This window comes from Protopterus annectens, chromosome 4.part0 (assembly GCF_019279795.1).
Source record: "Protopterus annectens isolate FY-2018-M chromosome 4.part0, PAN1.0, whole genome shotgun sequence".
Lineage (NCBI taxonomy): Eukaryota > Metazoa > Chordata > Ceratodontiformes > Protopteridae > Protopterus > Protopterus annectens.
Window position 1 is genome coordinate 1,789,472,993 of NC_056733.1, and position 17,940 is coordinate 1,789,490,932.

Below are 17,940 nucleotides of genomic sequence, written 5' to 3' on the forward strand. Positions count from 1 at the left end.
CCTGTAACAGGAGTTTCGATGGTGGGCACAGGCCTGTCACCACAACAAGGGACAGCCATTCACCCTACCCACAGCTAGGCAGTCGATAACAATAGATGCATCAGATTATGCCTGGGGGGCCCACATGGCAGGAAAATGTATTCAGGGCACATGGCCCACAAGCCAAAAGCATCTTCATATCAATCAAAAAAAGATGCTAGCTTTTCAGAATGCCCTGACAGCTTTAAAGGATCTACTCCATTCAGGACAACTACTGATAAGGACGGACAATACTACAGTCATGTGGTACATAAACAAGCAGAGAGACTCTCATTCCTACCCCCTCTGCAGACAAACCATGACTTTGTGGGACACAGCATTGACTTATCAAGTACACCTGCAAGCACAATTCCTGGCAGGATAGAAGAATACGCTGGCAGATGAACTAAGCAGAAACCTCACTGATCCCCACGAGTGGAAACTGGATTCACAAGTCTTCAGCATGATAATAAAGAAATGGGGATGCCCAGACATAGATCTATTTGCCTCCCCTCACAACTGCCAGCTACAGAGATTCTGCACAAGGACTTATCACAAGCAAGCATGGAAAGTGGATGCTCTATCATTCAGCTGGAAAGCCCTAACTGTATATGCCTTTCCTCCTCTGCCTCTCCTCCCCAAGGTACTCCTAAAGGTTAGACAAGAGAAGCCAAAAATGATTCTGATTGCTCCAGACTGGCCCCGCCAGCACTGGTACCCAATCCTAAAGGGCTTGTCCCAAGGCCCAGCCTGGACATTGCCTCTAATTCTAATTCCTCATTTACTGACCCAATGAAACAATCAGATCCTGCACAGCCAACTCAGAACCCTAAATCTGGCAGTATGGCGGATAATGTAGCCATTCAGAACACACCTCTCTCTAAAGCAGTGATGGATGTTATTTTGGAGGCCAGGAGGCCCAGTACCAGAAAATCTTTTGCAGAAAAATGGAAAAGATTCTGTGCTTGGAACCAGGCACAAGGAATTGACACGTTTGTACCAAATATTCTTCAGATTTTACAATACCTGAGATGCTGGACAAAGGCCTATTCCTTTTCATCAATTAAAATCCATGCCTCTGCCATTTCTGCTCATTACAATACGGAACCACCATTTTTTTCACATCCGTTGCTAAGACAGTACCTCAGAGGGGCCAAAAGCATAAGACCTTCACTGAGAGCACCAATACCAGCATGAGACCTCAATTATGTCTTGGAAAAACTCACACTGCCACCTTTTGAGCCAGCCAATACAGCTGAAATAAAGTTATTTTGGAAAACAGCTCTGCTTCTAGCAATAACCTCTGCAAGACGAGTCTCAGAGTTACAGGCACTAATGGCTGTGGAACCTTTTATCATTTTCCATCCAGACAGGGTTTCTCTGAGGACTAACCCGACATTTATGCCTAGGGTAATGTCCAGTGTAGCCCTTAACCAAACCATTCATTTGCCTAACTTTTATCCAAACCCACAGAATAAGGGTGAGAGGCTGCTGCATTTTTTGGACATAGACGGCTACGCTTCTACTTGGACATAACTTCAGTTTTCAGAAAGACTGAGTAACTCTTAGTAGCATATGCTGCAGGGTAACAAGGAAAGGCCATCTCAAAGCAGACCATTTCTGAATGGATAGGCCACTGCATTAATTTCTGCTATTCACAACATGGCAAATCAGTGCCTAAGGGCATTAGGCCACATTCAGCCAGAGCAGCTATTCACAACATGGCAAATCAGTGCCTAAGGGCATTAGGCCACATTCAGCCAGAGCAGCAGCCACTTCAGCAGCCTTCCTCAGAGGAGTACCAACCAAAGACATTTTAGAGGCTGCAACTTGGAGTTCAGTGCACACTTTTTTACCAAGCACTACCATTTACCTGTCTACTCTAAATCCAGAGCGGGCTTTGCCACTGCAGTTCTGCAGGGCCTTATAGCCTCTCCTAATTCTATTTAGACCCAGCCACCCTACCTCAGCTTTGGGATTCAACCCAAGTGTAATGACTGCAACAGTGAAACACAATGAACATAGTACAGATGTCCTTCAAGGATGCATCTGCAGTCATAACATATGGGTTGTCCTGCCTCAGGCAGCCCTTCGGTCGGCCGGATTCCAAAGTCTGGGTCTGGCCTCTGCTGATGTCGCACTTTCCCCAACGTCAGAGCTTCTGGGGTATAAAGGCATCAGCCGATGCCATTTTCCTTGGTCTTTCTTGCCGCGCGGTGCCCAAAGCAGAAGCTGTTCGCAAGTGCCGGTCGGTCAGATCCAGAGATTTCAGCTACCGAAGACTTCTAAAAAAGCTAAGTACCCCGTTGGGGACTCTTTCTTGCCTCAGCCGATGTCAGACAAAGTAAATAATTGTTTAACTTGTGGGAAACAAATACCTCATAAGGATTTCCATTCTTACTGCCTTCCTTGCTTAGGCCCAGACCACGACGTATCAGCTTGTTTAGCCTGTGCCTCCTTCAACCGACGGACTCTGACGTCGGTCGGAGTTCAGAAGAGTTTTTGGATCGCTTTTGCATATAAAATGCCATGGGAGACTTCTACACATTTAGCCAAAAGCGCAGAAAAGGACCGACACTCATGGCCCGCGGTTTGGCTGAAACCACGGTTAGGCCTACATGAGTGTCTCTGTTTCGCTGAAACAGAGTCCTTGGTTCTTACTTCTGCCGAAATCATACCTCCGACAACCGAGGCCAGAGGCCCGGCTGAGTCGGCTACAGAAATCCCTACCGAAGAAGCAAGCACAATTGTCCGACACCATTCCATTGGACATTTCTACACCTGCACGTGGGGCAGCTAGGCCCCCTGCTTCTATGTCTGTTAAGGCCTTCTCCAGGGCTAAAGCAGCTAAAATTTCAAAGGCTTTACCTGCAAAATCTACCTCTCGGAGACCTTTCTCAAGTTCTCAGATTCTCAGCCTTGCTGAGGACCTTATATCTCTGATTAGTGGTTCCCAACCTCACCCAGACAGGGCCTCTCAACCTCCTCCTGACAAAAGGCCTAGGACTGAACCCCCTGAACCTCTCTCCTCTGATTACTCCTCGGATGGATCTGATTTATCAGACCATCAGGAAGGGCCATACTCACCTTATGAGGATTCAGATGCAGAAGACTCTATTCCTTCTGCCTCCCCTCCAGAAAATTTTCCTTTGGGGAGACTTTACACTCAATGACGGAACACTTTCAATGGCAGGGTCAGGATTTCTCTGATTCTAGAAAAAGACTAAGGACCTTTTTACACTTGCCACAGCATAGGCCTTTAGCCATACCACCTGTGCTAACTGTAGTTGATGCATATAATGATGGTCAGTTCTGCCCCTGATTCTCTTCCCCCGGCCCCTGCCAAACCTGACCGATATTACAGGGTCCCGGATTCTCACTTTCACTTGTATAAAGCCCATGCTGCAGACCCAGAAACTATTTCTCAGGGCCCAAAAGGTGTTGCAGCTGCCACTGCCAAAAACCCCCTACCCTCTGAAAGCGAGTCAAGAGCATTAGAGAGATGGGGAAAAAAGGTTTATACATCTGCTACTCTTTCTGCCAGGGCATTAAACTGTCAATTCCACATGATACAGTACCAGGAATATTTGTTAGATCAGCTGAATAAAAAGCTTTCTTCTCCTGAACCTTTAGACCGTAAGTCCCGTACCAGGAATATTTGTTAGATCAGCTGAATAAAAAGCTTTCGTCTCCTGAACCTTTAGACCGTAAGTCCCTTCAGGATTTGGTACACAACTCTCAGCAGGTCAATAATAATTTCATAAAATGTGGCTATGATGCACTGGAGGCTTCATTTAGATCAGCTATGACTGGAGCAGTAATTCGAAGGCATGCCTGGCTTAAAGAGCAATCCTTGCCAGACCATGTCAAGGCTAAACTCCTAGATGCTCCAATGGAGAAACAAAGTTTATTTGGCTCCCCTGCACAGGAGATTCTAAAGAAAGTGGAAGAAAAAGTAAAATCTGTGCAAACAGTAAAGGATTTTCTGCAGGTCCAACCTCCGAGGTTCAGCAGAAACTGGCCTTCAAAGAATTGGTCCTTTCCAGACACCTCCAGAGCACAGAGGGGCAGGAATAGACGGCCAAGAGGCAGAGGTCAATCAAAGGGTGCCTACAGGGGTCGTCAGTGGCAACCTGCCAACCAGAGGAGTACTGCCACAGCTGCAACTACAACCACTTCCACAGGACAGACACAATGACTTGGCTCTGATTCCACCTACCAGGGAACAACTGGAAGCACCCTTGGGCGGAAAGTTGGCTTTATTCTCGAAAAATTGGCATTGCATTACAAAAGACAAATGGACATTGCAAACAATAGACAAAGGATACAGGTTTCACTTCCACACTTTACCAAAAAAGAGCGGAATGCCAAACCTTCCACCAAACCAGAAGCCAGAGGCTCTAAGACAAATCAACAATTTACTTCAGATGAAAGCAATAGAAAGGGTACCATCTATGGAACAAGGCCAAGGATTTTACTCCAGACTATTCCTTGTACCAAGAAAAGAAACCCAATGGAGGCCTATTCTCGACTTGTCCGCACTAAACACATATCTTATTGTGCCAAAATTCAAAATGCTGACCCTACAGCAACTTCTTCCCATGTTGGGCAAGGAGTCTTGGCTGGTGACTCTAGATCTCAAGGAGGCATACCTGCACATCCCTATACGACCAGATTGCAGAAGACACCTCAGATTTCTTGCAGGATCAGAGCATTATCAATTGTCAGCATTGCCCTTTGGCTTATCTACTGTGCCCAGAGTATTCACGAAATGCCTGGCATCAGTAATTGCACATTGCAGGCTTCAGGGAATTCAAATCTACCCATACCTAGACGACTGCCTAATACAAGCGGACAACAAGACAAAACTAATAAAGGATTTGGCCTATGTCATACACCTGTTACAGGCCTTGGGATACACAGTCAACATCCAGAAGTCAAGACTAGTGCCATCCCAAAGGATAACATTTTTGGGTGCGGATCTGGACACAATAACTCAGATGGCTTTTCTCACAGAAGAAAAACAAAAGCAACTCCCAGTCTACTTCATGGCTTTGACAAGACAAACTCAGCTTACTGCAAGGAAAGTCCTGCAGGCCCTGGGTTACATGGCATCCTGCATAATCTTGATCCCGCATGCCAGGCTGCATATGAGGAAATTACAATGGTACCTAAGGAATGTATGGTCTCAACACAGGCACAGTCTAGAAACCATGATACCAATCATTCCATGCCTGAAAAAGGAATTCCTGTGGTGGGCTCAGGCCTGCCAGACCAACAGAGGGTTGCCTTTCAACAAACCACAACCAAGGCAGACCATCACCACGGACGCCTCAGACCTAGGATGGGGAGCACACATGGAAGACAAGTGTATCCAAGGCCTATGGTCTCAAGAGCAGCTGAATTTGCACATAAACCTAAAGGAGATGCTGGCAGTGAAGCATGCAATCGAGACATTCAAATCATTCCTCCAGCAAGGACATCTGCTGATAAGGACGGACAATACCACAGTCATGTGGTACATAAACAAACAGGGAGGCACGCACTCCTACCCTCTATGCCGGATGGCAATGGATCTGTGGAACCTAGGCCTGAATCTCAACATCCAACTGCAGGCCAAATTCGTACCAGGAAAAGAGAATTCACTAGCAGACAGCTTAAGCAGAACTACCACGGATGCTCACGAATGGATGCTGCATCCAGACATCTTCAAAATCATAAACATATGGGGAATGCCAGAGATAGACCTGTTCGCCTCCCCACTCAACCACCAACTGAACAAATTCTGCTCAAGAGTATACCACCCACAAGCCTGGAGGGTGGACTCCCTCTCTTTCAGCTGGAAGGCCCTAACAGTGTATGCTTTTCCACCTCTCCCATTGATGTACAAAGTTCTACTGAAGATCAGGGAGGAACAGCCAAAGGTGATTCTGATAGCTCCAGACTGGCCAACAGCATTGGTATCCGCTACTGAGAAGCATGTCTCGGACGAACGCATGGCCTCTACCTCTATGGCCTTTACTTCTAACACAGAACAACTACTAGACCCTGCATCCAAACTTGAAAACACTGCAGCTAACTGCCTGGAAAATTGCTTAAAACAAAACCAAACTTGTTTTATCTCAGAGGGTCAAGGACATTATCCTGGAGGCTTGCAGACCCTCCACAAGAAAAACATACTCAGCTAAATGGAAGAGATTCCTCATTTGGAGTGCATCAAAGGGTACAAATGTCACACTGGCAAACCTAGCACACATCCTAGAATACTTAGCAGAACTGTTCCACAATGGCCTGTCCTATTCTTCCATTAAGATTCATGCTTCAGCAATTTCAGCAGAGTACAACATGGATCCTCCTATCTTCTCTCACCCTTTCCTCAGGCAATTTTTAAGAGGGATCAAAAATGTAAAACCTCCAAGGAAACCTCCTCTGCCTACATGGGATCTCAATTTTGTGCTGGAAAAATTAACACTACCCCCTTTTGAACCAGCAGCATCAGCAGACTTACAGTTCTTATCTTGGAAAACTGCTTTCCTTCTAGCAATCACTTCAGCAAGAAGAGTATCTGAGTTGGGCACTAATGGCAGTGCAGCCTTTCCTTATTTTTCACCAGGATAGAGTGTCTCTGAGAACCAATCCCACTTTCATGCCAAAGGTGGTATCCAGGGTATCCTTGAACCAAGCTATTCATTTGCCTACGTTCTTCCCTAACCCACAGAACAGGGGGGAAAAACTATTGCACACCTTGGATGTACACAGACAACTACGCTACTATCTAGACAGAACTAAAACCAGCAGAAAAACTGACCAACTTTTGGTAGCATATGCAACTGGAGTGCAAGGAAAAGCAATTTCTAAACAGACAATTTCAAAATGGATAGGAAATTGCATTCGATTCTGCTACTCTTTTCATGGAAAGACAACTCCTGAAAATATCAGGCCTCACTTCACAAGAGCCACAGCCACCACCACAGCTTTCCTACGAGGGGTGGCTACCAAGGACATTTTAGAAGCTGCTACTTGGAGCTCCGTGCATACATTTGCCAAGCATTACAATCTACCTTTATACTCCAGATCCCGAGCAGGTTTTGCAACTGCAGTTTTACAGGGGATCTTAACTACACCATCATTATCTTAGTACCTCCTCTCCCAGTTTGGCTATGGTATTCTACCCATATGTTATGACTGCAGATGCATCCTTGAAGGACATAGTACAGTTTTGTACCTACCATAAATGTAGATGTCCGATAGGTATGCATCTGCAGTCAGGATTACCCACCCTCCTTCCCTCTGTGGTATTCCTAGGGTGCTTACCCCTCTTTCAGCTAGCTGGGGGAATCTATTATGGTGTATTTGTTTGTATGTACATATGTATATATATTTTGTTTGCTACTGTTTGGAATTTTCAACATTTATCCAAATTTAGCCTTCCTAGAGGGCACCTGGCATCTGGGGCAAGAAACACTGAGGAAAATGGCGTCGGCTGATGCCTTTATACCCCAGAAGCTCTGACGTCGGGGAAAGTGCGACATCAGCCGAGGCCAGACCCAGACTTTGGAATCCGGCCGACCGAAGGGCTGCCTGAGGCAGGACAACCCATATGTTATGACTGCAGATGCATACCTATCGGACATCTACATTTATGGTAGGTACAAAACTGTACTTTGTGTACCTACCATAAATGTAGATGTTAGAGTGTATTCACTGTTGCAGTCCAGGTTACCCACCCACCATCCCCCTTTTCTTTGCTGGGACTTAGCTGTACTTCTCTATCCTATACAACCTATGTGGTGTATTTGCTTGTAGATGAAGGAAATGTTAATGTTAATCGTGTTACCCTGCTGCAGTCCTCACACTTGGGTTATCCTGTCGTCAGGCGGTCCCGCAGTCGGCCAGATTTCCAAAGTCTTGGTCCGACGTCAGTTGCTGTCGCCTCATCCCTGACGTCAGTGCGCACATATATTGCAACCGACGCCATTTTCTTCTGTCTTTCTTGCAGTGCGATGCCCGAAGCAGAAGCAGTTCGCAAGTGCCGGTTGGCCGACTCCTGAGATTTTCAAATTTCAGACCGAAGTCTTCTATAAAGCTAAGTACCCCGTTGGGGAAACTTTTCTTGCCTCAGACCGATGTCAGAAAAAGTTAATAATTGTATTTCTTGTGGGAAGCAAATACCTCATAAGGATTTTCATTCTTTGCATACCTTGCCTAGGCCCTGATCACAACGTCACTTCTTGCCGTTTCTGTGCTAGATTTAATAAACGTACTATTAAAAGACAATTTGATTTTGCACGACACTTTTTTTGGCAGAAAATTTAATTATAACATGCCGTTGGAGCTACCTACTACCGGCATGCACAAAAAGCGCAGGGATAAGGATCGACAGCCCAGGCCTAAGCCCGATTCCGAGGCCTCGGTTGATCTGGTCTCCGGTTCTCCGGTTGTCAGTGAGGCTCCGACGCAGCCACTGACTACCGCAATTCAGGAACCCGAGACCGATACGGATATTTTGACGGAATGTACTAGGCCGACGCAGCCTTTTACTTCAGGCCCTACCGACGATTTACCTTCCAAGGACGTCTGTGTTTCTGAAACACCATCGCCTTCTGAAGGCGTTTTCAGACCGACGACTCTTACAGTCGAAACGTTTTCCAAGTCGAGAACTCCTTCCAAATCGAGAGAGGCTTCACTTCAGTCTCCTGTTCAAGGCCCTATGCCTAATAAACAAATGCTCAAGATGGCTGAAGATTTGATTTCTCTTATCAGGGGTTCTCGGCCTCCTCCTGACAAAAGGCCTAGACAAGAGGAAGAATCTGCTTCCTCTGAACAACTGTCTATTTCTTCGGATTCCTCTGAGGACCAAGACTATTCCTTCTCTCCTTATGAAGATTCTGATGCCGAGGACTCTATTCCCTCAGCTTTCCCTCTAGAAGATTACTCTTTTGGGGAAACTTTACACACCTATGAGGGAACATTTTCACTGGGAAGGTCAGGATTACTCTGATTCCAAGAAAAGGCTCAGAGTTTTTTTACTCCCCCAACACAGACCTCTAGCCATCCCTCCTGTTTTGAACATTGTGGATGATGTCTATTTAGAATCCAGTTTCAACCCTGACTCTCTGCCTTGTGCCCCGGCCAAGCCTGACAGATACTACAGAGTTCCTGGTTCCCACAAATTTCTTTACAAAAGCCCAGCAGCTGACCCAGAGACTATCTCCCAGGGTCCCAAGGGGGCTAAAGCTTCCATGGCTAAAAATCCAGTACCTTCTGAAAGGGATTCAAGAGCACTAGACAGATGGGGGAAAAAGGTTTACACCTCAGCCACTTTAGCTATGAGAGCTCTAAACTGTCAATTTCATATGCTTAAGTATCAGCAATTTCTGATCTGTCAGTTAAAACAAAAGATAACCACTCTACTTCAACAACCTGAATTGAAAGAAGTACAGGATTTGTTGCACGCCACCGAGCAGGTGGGCAAACATACCTACAATGTAGGTTTGATTCTTTAGAGGCCTCCTGCAGAGCAGCTGTCACTGGTTCAGTTACACGTAGGCATGCCTGGTTAAAGGAACAAAGTCTGCCTGATCAAGTTAAAGCAAAACTACTAGATGCTCCCTTACAGCAGGATGTTCTTTTTGGTGTTAATGCAGAAGAAGTTTTAAAGAAAATGGAAGATAAGGCAAAATCAATGCAGACAGTCAAAGATTTCCTACAGGTGCAACCCCCTCGCTTCGGCAGAAACTGGCCAACAAAAAATTGGTCCTTTCCAGGCACTAACAGGCCTAAAAGGGGTAAGTACAGGCGCCCAAGGGGCAGAGGACAACCACAAGCTCAGTATAAATCTCGCCAATGGGGCACTCCAACCCAGAAGGGAGCAGAAGACAGGTCTCAACCTACCAGAAGACAAACTCAATGACTTGCACCTCAGCTGGCCAAACAAAGCTCTCTTGTCAGACCCCCTGGGGGGAAAACTAGCATTTTTTGCAGACATATGGCACATGGTCACAAAGGACACATGGATCCTAGACATAATTTTACGAGGATACAGATTCCACTTTCACACCTTGCCAATAAAAAGAGGAATGCCAAACCTGCCACAAAATCAAAGGGCAGAGGCTCAAAAACAAATTACAGCTCTCATGGCCATGAGAGCCATTCAAAGGGTACCAACTCAAGAGCAAGGCCAAGGATTTTACTCAAGACTCTTCCTAGTACCCAGAAAAGAAAATGCTTGGAGACCAATTCTGGACCTTTCAATTCTAAACACTTACTTACAAGTTCCCAAATTCAAGATGCTAACACTACAGCAGCTACTTCCCATGTTGGGCAAGAAAGCATGGCTGGTAACGTTGGACCTCAAGGAGGCATTCCTGCATGTCCCTATCAGACAAAGTTGCAGAAGATACCTCCGTTTCATTGCAGGTTCAACCCATTATCAATTCTCTGCACTGCCCTTTGGCTTATCTACTGCACCCAGAGTATTCACAAAATGCCTGGCACCAGTAATTGCATACTGCAGACAAAGAGGAATTCAAATATATCCATACCTGGACTACTGCCTCATCCAAGCAGAAAGAAAAGACATTCTCTTACAACATCTGGCTTTTGTAAAGCATCTACTAAATTGTCTTTGGTACACAGTAAACAAAAAGAAGTCAAAACTAGTACCCTCACAAAAAAATGACATTCCTGGGTGCCAGCTTGGACACAAGGCCCAGAAAGCTCATCTTACACCAGACAAGCAATTACAACTGACTCAGTATTTCAAGACAATGGCAACAAAGACCCAATTAACTGCAAGAAAAATTCTGCAGGCTTTGGGCTTCATGGCATCTTGCATTCTGATAATACCATTTACAAAACTGCATATGAGGAAATTACAATGGTACTTAAAAAAGCGTATGGTCTCAACACAGCCACAGCTTGGACACAGTGATCTCTCATTCCCTGCCTTCAACAGGAATTTCTATGGTGGGCACAGACATGTCACCTCAACAAGGGTCAGCCTTTCACCTTGCCCCCACCCATGCAAACTATCACAACAGATGCTTCAGACTATGCCTGGGGGGCACATATGGCAGGTCAATGCATTCAAGGCCTATGGACTGCAGAACAAAGAAAACTGCACATAAACCAAAAAGAGTTGCTAGCTGTACAGAAAGCTCTGACAGCCTTCAAGGATCTACTACAGCCTGGACAACTGGCAGTAAAGATGGACAACACCACAGTAATGTGGTACATAAACAAACAAGACGGCACACATTCCTACCCTCTTTGCAGGCAAGCACTAATCTTATGGAACACAGCTCTGGCCTACCAAGTCCAGTTACAAGCTCACTTCCTGCCAGGACAGAAAAACACATTGGCAGACGACCTAAGCAGAAACATCAAAGATCCCCACGAGTGGAAGCTAGACCCACAAATATTTGCAATGATAACTCAAAGATGGGGCCTACCAAATATAGACCTGTTTGCCAGTCCTCAAAACTACCAGCTGACAAAATTTTGTACAAGGACATTCCACCATCAAGCTTGGAAAGTGGACGCTCTCTCCTTCAGTTGGAAAAACCTGACAGCATATGCCTTTCCTCCATTACCTCTTCTCACAAAGGTTCTTTTGAAGGTCAAAAAGGAGAAACATCGAATGATTCTCATAGCCCCAGACTGTCCACGCCAGCACTGATACCCGCTATTGAAGAATATGGCTCACAGCCCACCATGGATATTGCCTCAAATACCTCATTTACTCACGCAACAAGACAAGCAGATTCTACACAGCCAGATCAAAACCTTAAACCTGGCTGAATGGCAAATCAATTAAGCATCCAACCAGCCCCTCTTTCACAAGCAGTACTGGATGTTATTCTAGAAGCCAGGAGGCCAAGCACCAGGAAGGCTTACTCGGACAAATGGAAAAGGGTTTCTGCTTGGAACCAAGCTAAAGGCCAAGACACAACTCAGCCTCATATGCCTCACATTCTGCAGTAGCTAGCTGAGATGTTGCATAAAGGACTTTCCTTCTCCTCAAAATCCATGCTTCAGCTATTTCAGCTCACTATGACACAAATCCACCTTTATTTTCAAATTCACTCCTAAGGCAGTTCCTCAGAGGGGCAAAAAACATTAGACCACCTAGAAGAGCTCCTACACCAACATGGGACCTCAACTTTGTTCTAGAAAAACTAACGCTTCCTCCCTTTGAACCAGCTTTTTCTGCAGACCTTCAGTTCCTATCTTGGAAGACTGCCCTGCTCCTGGCAATAACTTCTGCTAGGAGAGTTTCAGAATTGCAGGCACTTATGGCAGTGGAACCTTTCCTCATTTTTCATCAAGACAGAGTTTCTCTACAAACTAATCCTTCCTTCATTCTTAAGGTGGTTTCCAGTGTAGCTTTAAATCAAACCATCCATCTACCCACTTTCTTCCCCAATCCACAGAACAAAGGTGAGAGACTCCTGCATTCTTTGGACATTCACAGGCAGCTTCGATACTACTTGGATAAAACTAAGGCTTTCAGAAAAACTGACCAGCTCTTTGTTTCCTATGCTACAGCTTCTCAAGGGAAGGCCATATCCAAGCGAACCATTTCTAAATGGATAGGCCATTGCATACGATTCTGCTATACCCATCATGGGGAAACCAGTTCCTCCTACCATTAGATCCCACTCTACTAGGGCAACAGCTACCTCTACAGCCTTTCTCAGGGGGGTTCCTACCAAGGAAATTTTAGAAGCTGCAACTTGGAGTTCTGTACACACCTTCATCAAACACTATCACTTACCTCTTTACTTCAAGTCTAGGACAGGCTTCCCCACTGCAGTTCTGCAGGGCCTCATTGCCTCCACTAACCCTCTATGATGCCTCAACCCTTCCTTAGCTTTGGGACTCAACCCAAGTGTGATGACTGCAGCAGGGTAACACGATGAACATAGTACAGTTTTGTACCTACCATAAATGTAGATGTTCAAGTGTTCACCCTGCTGCAGTCCAGGTTACCCTCCCTCCAACCCCTCTGATCTACTGGCTAAATCTTTGCTATGCCTTACTGATGTATTTGCTTATAGCTGAAGGGTTTGTGTTTGTACAGTGTTTTCACCTTTTGGTACTAATTTGTATCACCTTTTTGAGGGCACCTGACATCTGGGGCAAGGAAAACTGAAGTAAATGGCATCTGTTGCAATATATGTACCCCTGGCGCAGTGATGTCAGGGATGAGATGACAGCAACTGACGTCGGACCAAGACTTTGGAAATCCGTCCGACTGCGGGACCGCCTGACGAGAGGATAACCCAAGTGTGATGACTGCAGCAGGGTGAACACTCGAACATCTACATTTATGGTAGGTACAAAACTGTACTTTTTTGTGCATGCATACTTATTGGCATAATTTTCAGCCTTCCAATTTGGGGGCACCTGACATCTGGGACACGAAAAACTGAAGAAAATGGTGTTGGCTGCATCTTTTATACCCCTTGGCACACTGACGTCCGGGAAGAGGTGACAGCAACCGACGCCAGACCTACACTTTGGAATTCAGGCCGACTGCGGGTAGCCTGCCAGCAGGATAACCCAAGTGTAATGACTGCAACAGTGACTACACTCTAACATCTACATTTATGGTAGGTACACAACTGTACTTTCTAACTTCCTCGATCCAGTCTGTGAGCTGGTTGGCTATCCACTGAGTGATGTAGGAGTTTGTACTTAACTTCTTGAGTTTGTCAACAATGCCTGATTGGGGTATTGTGTCAGATACCTTGGCCAGGTCAAAGTAGGCAGTGTGAATGATGTTGCCCTCGTCCATTACTTTGGTGACCTTCTCAAAGAAGTCCACCAGGTTGATTAGGCATGAGCTGTCCTTGATGAAACCAAACTGGGCTGGGCCCACTGTCTGGAGGTTTAATAGATCACTACTGATCATTTTCATTATAATTCTTTCCATAGCTTTACATGCAAGACTAGTGAGACTTTTATGGGTCTGTAGATGGCCCATCTTTGTGCCGAAGGATTACTGTTGCTGTTCTCCATTCATGTGGCACTAAGCCTGTTTGGAGGCTATAGTTAAATTGCAATTCCAGAGGCCCTGATAGGTCATGTTTCATGCTTTTTAGAAGACATTTTGGGATATTGCCTGGCACTTTGATGCATTATTATTGGTCTTAGAGGCCCTAGAGAGAGCATTAAGGACATGTTGCCTAGTGATAGCAGGTGGAGTTGTATTTGAGGGGAGAGGGGGGTAAAGTTGGAGCTGAATTTATCGGCTATTGGGTTTGCTATATCCTCTGGCTCAGTATAGGTGGCTACATTTACAATGAGCTCTGTATTGCCTTTGAGGTTGTGGACATAGCTAAAGAATGCCTTGTGGTTGTCCTTGGCCTGGGAGGCCGAATTCGCCTCCGATTTGGCTTTGGTAGATTTTTTGTCCTCTGAGAGATTTGTTTAGTTTTTAGTGCTTTTATCCTGCTGAGTGCTGCACCTCCTAAATTTTGTCATTTTCTTCCTTCTGTTGTATAGCCTATTGATGTGATTCCACCAAGGTGGCTTGTTTTTTGAGTTAGTTCTCTACTTCTTCCTGGTGGGTGCAGCTGCCTGTATGCAGCTATTCACATAAACCCTGTACAAGCATGTTAACAGTTCTGCATAGGCAGCAGTGTTCTCAGGGTTTATGGGGGCTTGACATTTTGCCAGGTTATCACTTGATAGCAGGAGGTTAGCCTTAGGGTAGTTCCTGAATATTTCAGGTTTAGCTGGGGGTCCAGGTTTCCTTTTTTTACTTCAAAGGAGACCAGTTTGTGGTCTGACCTTACTGGGGAAGACATTCCAGTAGGTGGTGTGTAGCACTCTCTCATATTAGTGAGGATCAGGTCCAGTATGGCTGCACCCTTGGTTGGCATATTGACTATCTGGTTCAGGGAGTTTGGGTTTACAAAATTCGGGAATCTCTGTGCCTGTACATTTGGTGTAGTATAGGATTCCTGGTTAATTAAAGTTGCCCATGAATATGGTATTGGGTTGGATGGTTAAAGTTTCTAATAAGTTTAAATACATATGGGTTTCTTGGGTAATAGACGGGGGGGGGGGCTTTAGCTGTCAAGGAAGTGACACTGGATTTTGCCTATGGTGATTTGAACATGGAGCAGTGCATTGCCCTGTTTGATCAACCTTGAGGTGTATTTATTTTGGATGTAAATAGAGACACCTCCACCTTTAGTCCCAGTCTGTGTAGTAGCTGGTCTAAATGTGTGGAAGGAATTATCACATTGCACTGTTGATGTGCTGTTAGTGGCTTTAAATCATGTCTGTGACCTCACAGACATCCGCATTCTCTAGAGTGAAGAGAGCTTCTAGAAGTGGGTGTTTTTTGTTTACACTCGTAGTATTGAGCAGTATTACCTTTAGATTTTCTTGGTTTTGATTTGCAGTGTCAGAAGTAGTTTGTTTGGTCTTGCCTAAAAAAGGGGGAAGGCGATGTTTTAGCTAATATTTGAAAGCCTAGATGGGGAGAGGTGCAGATCATCTGTTGACCATCTTCTTCAACGATGACAAATATTGCACCCCCTTAGAATAACACCAGAAACAAAGCCAGTTATTAGTCAATTATCTTTTGTTCATATTGTTTTCTATGAGCCAAATTGTAGCCATGACCTAATCTGTTAAGTAGGTAGCTTAATAATGGATTAAGGGCAAGACAAAGGTTGGTGACTACAGTCACCCTTGAGTATCCCCCTTCAAATTGTTATTCCTGAGGTAATTTGTCCTTTAGTATAGTTTAGCTGTAAAGTGGATGTTCTTCGTCTTCCCTTGCTGCAGTCCTGCAGGTTGGCGTTCTGAGATTTTCGTTTCAGACCGAATACAGAGTTGGCTAAGTACCCCGTTTAGAACACATTTGGTTTTCTTGCCTCAGTATTTAACCGGATGTCAGAAAAAGTGAATAACTGTATTTCTTGTGGGAAGCAGCATTGTGTATACCTTGTTTAGGGCCTGAGCACGACGTTGTTGGTTGCCGCTCTTGTGCTAGATTTAACAAGCGCACTATTAAGAGGAGGCTTGATTGTGCTAGGTTAGTGTTTGCGCAAGGACAAAACAGTGAAGTCTAGGGGTGATAGAAGGCTCAGGGGAGCCAGAGGTTTTGCCAGGAGTCTCTATGGAGTCTCAGGCAGATACTTTACTGTTACAGGATGTGCCCTCTCAGGAGGTAGGCCAGGCTGACGGGTCTTCTCAGGTAACTGTTCTTCCCCCTCTTCCCAAGGTAGTTAGGGCCTCTCCTTCTGTTGCCAAAGCTTCTTTAGAGGAAGGCCAAGTTCAGCTTCTGTAGGGGCTTCTCCTAGCATTTCGGGCTCTGTGCCTAAGAAACATATGCTTAAAATGGCAGAAGATTTGATTACTCTGATTAGAGGTTCTATGCCCCCACCTGATAAGAGGCCTAGGGTGGAACAGGAGTTTGATAGTTTTGAACAGTGTTCACAGGCTTCAGAGTCTTCTGTGGAAGACTTGCCAGAGTTTCCTACTTATTCTGATTCTGATGTGGATGATTCCACTCCTTCAGCTTCTCCTCCTGAGGATTTTTCATTTTCAGAGACTCTTCACTCCATGAGGGAGCACTTTAAATGGGAAGGCCAAGATTACTCTGACTCCAGAAAAGGCTTAGGAATTCTTGTATTCCTCCTGTGTTGAATGTGGTGGAGGATGTTTTGCAGAGGCTTCTCTGAACCCTGATTCCTTGCCTCCTGCTCCTGTTAAGCCTGATAGGTATTATAGGGTGCCCAAGCTCATAAGTATTTGTTTAAGAGTCGCAGGGAAGACCCAGAAACTGTTTCTCAGGGGCCTAAAGGTGTTAAAGCTTCTGTGGTTAAAAATCCTGTACCCTCTGATAAAGAGGCAAGGGCTTTGGATAGGTGGGGTAAGAAAGTATATACTTCTTCCACTCTAGCCATGAAATTGTCAATTTCATATGCTGAAATATCAGAATTATCTCCTTTCACAATTGAAATCTAAGGTGGATGCAGGTATTGAGTGTAAAGAATTGCTGGATTTGGTTCATGTGTCTGAACAAGTGGGTAAGCATTCTTTGCAGTGTGGTTTTGATGCTGTTCAGGCCTCCTCGAGGGTGGCTGCTACTAGTTCTGTTCTTCAGACATGCATGGTTGAAGGATCAGAATTTAGCTGAGCATGTTAAGACCAGGATTTTGGATGCTCCTTTACAGTCTGATGTGTTGTTTGGACCGCCTGTGGAAGCAGTTTTAAAGAAAATGGAGGACAAAGCTAAGTCTATGCAGACTGTTAAAGATTTTTGCAGGTGCAGCCTCAGTTTAGTAGAAATTGGCCTGCTAAGGGGTGGACATATCCTGCTTATGGTTCCCAGTCTAGGGGTAGGTCTCTAGATCAGACAGTTCACCTGCTCAGACTTCTGGTGAGGGCAGGGGTCAGTCCTTTCGTAAGCAGAACCAATGACCTGCCTTTTCAGCTGCCAGTGGACTCTCGTCTGGCAGCTCCTTTGGGAGGAAGATTGTCTCTTTTCAAAGAAAATTGGGATTTAATCACTCAAGACAGATGGGTGCTGGATATCATTCATCACGGTACAGATTTTATTTCCACACAATGCCCCTTTCAAAGGCATGCCAGATGTTCCTCCTCCACAAAGAAAAGAGGCTCACAAGCAAGTTTCTCAGTTACTCCAGATAGGGGCTATTCAGCCAGTCCCTGTGTCAGAAAGGGGCTTGATTTTATTCTCGCCTGTTCCTAGTACCAAAGAAGAGACCAATTTTGGATTTATCTATCCTCAACACTTATCTGGACATTCCCAAGTTCAAGATGTTGACGTTACAGCAACTGTTACCTCTGCTGGGCAAGGATCACTGGATGGTAACTTTGGATCTCAAGGAAGCTTACCTTCATGTGCCCATAAGGCTAAGTTGCAGAATGTAT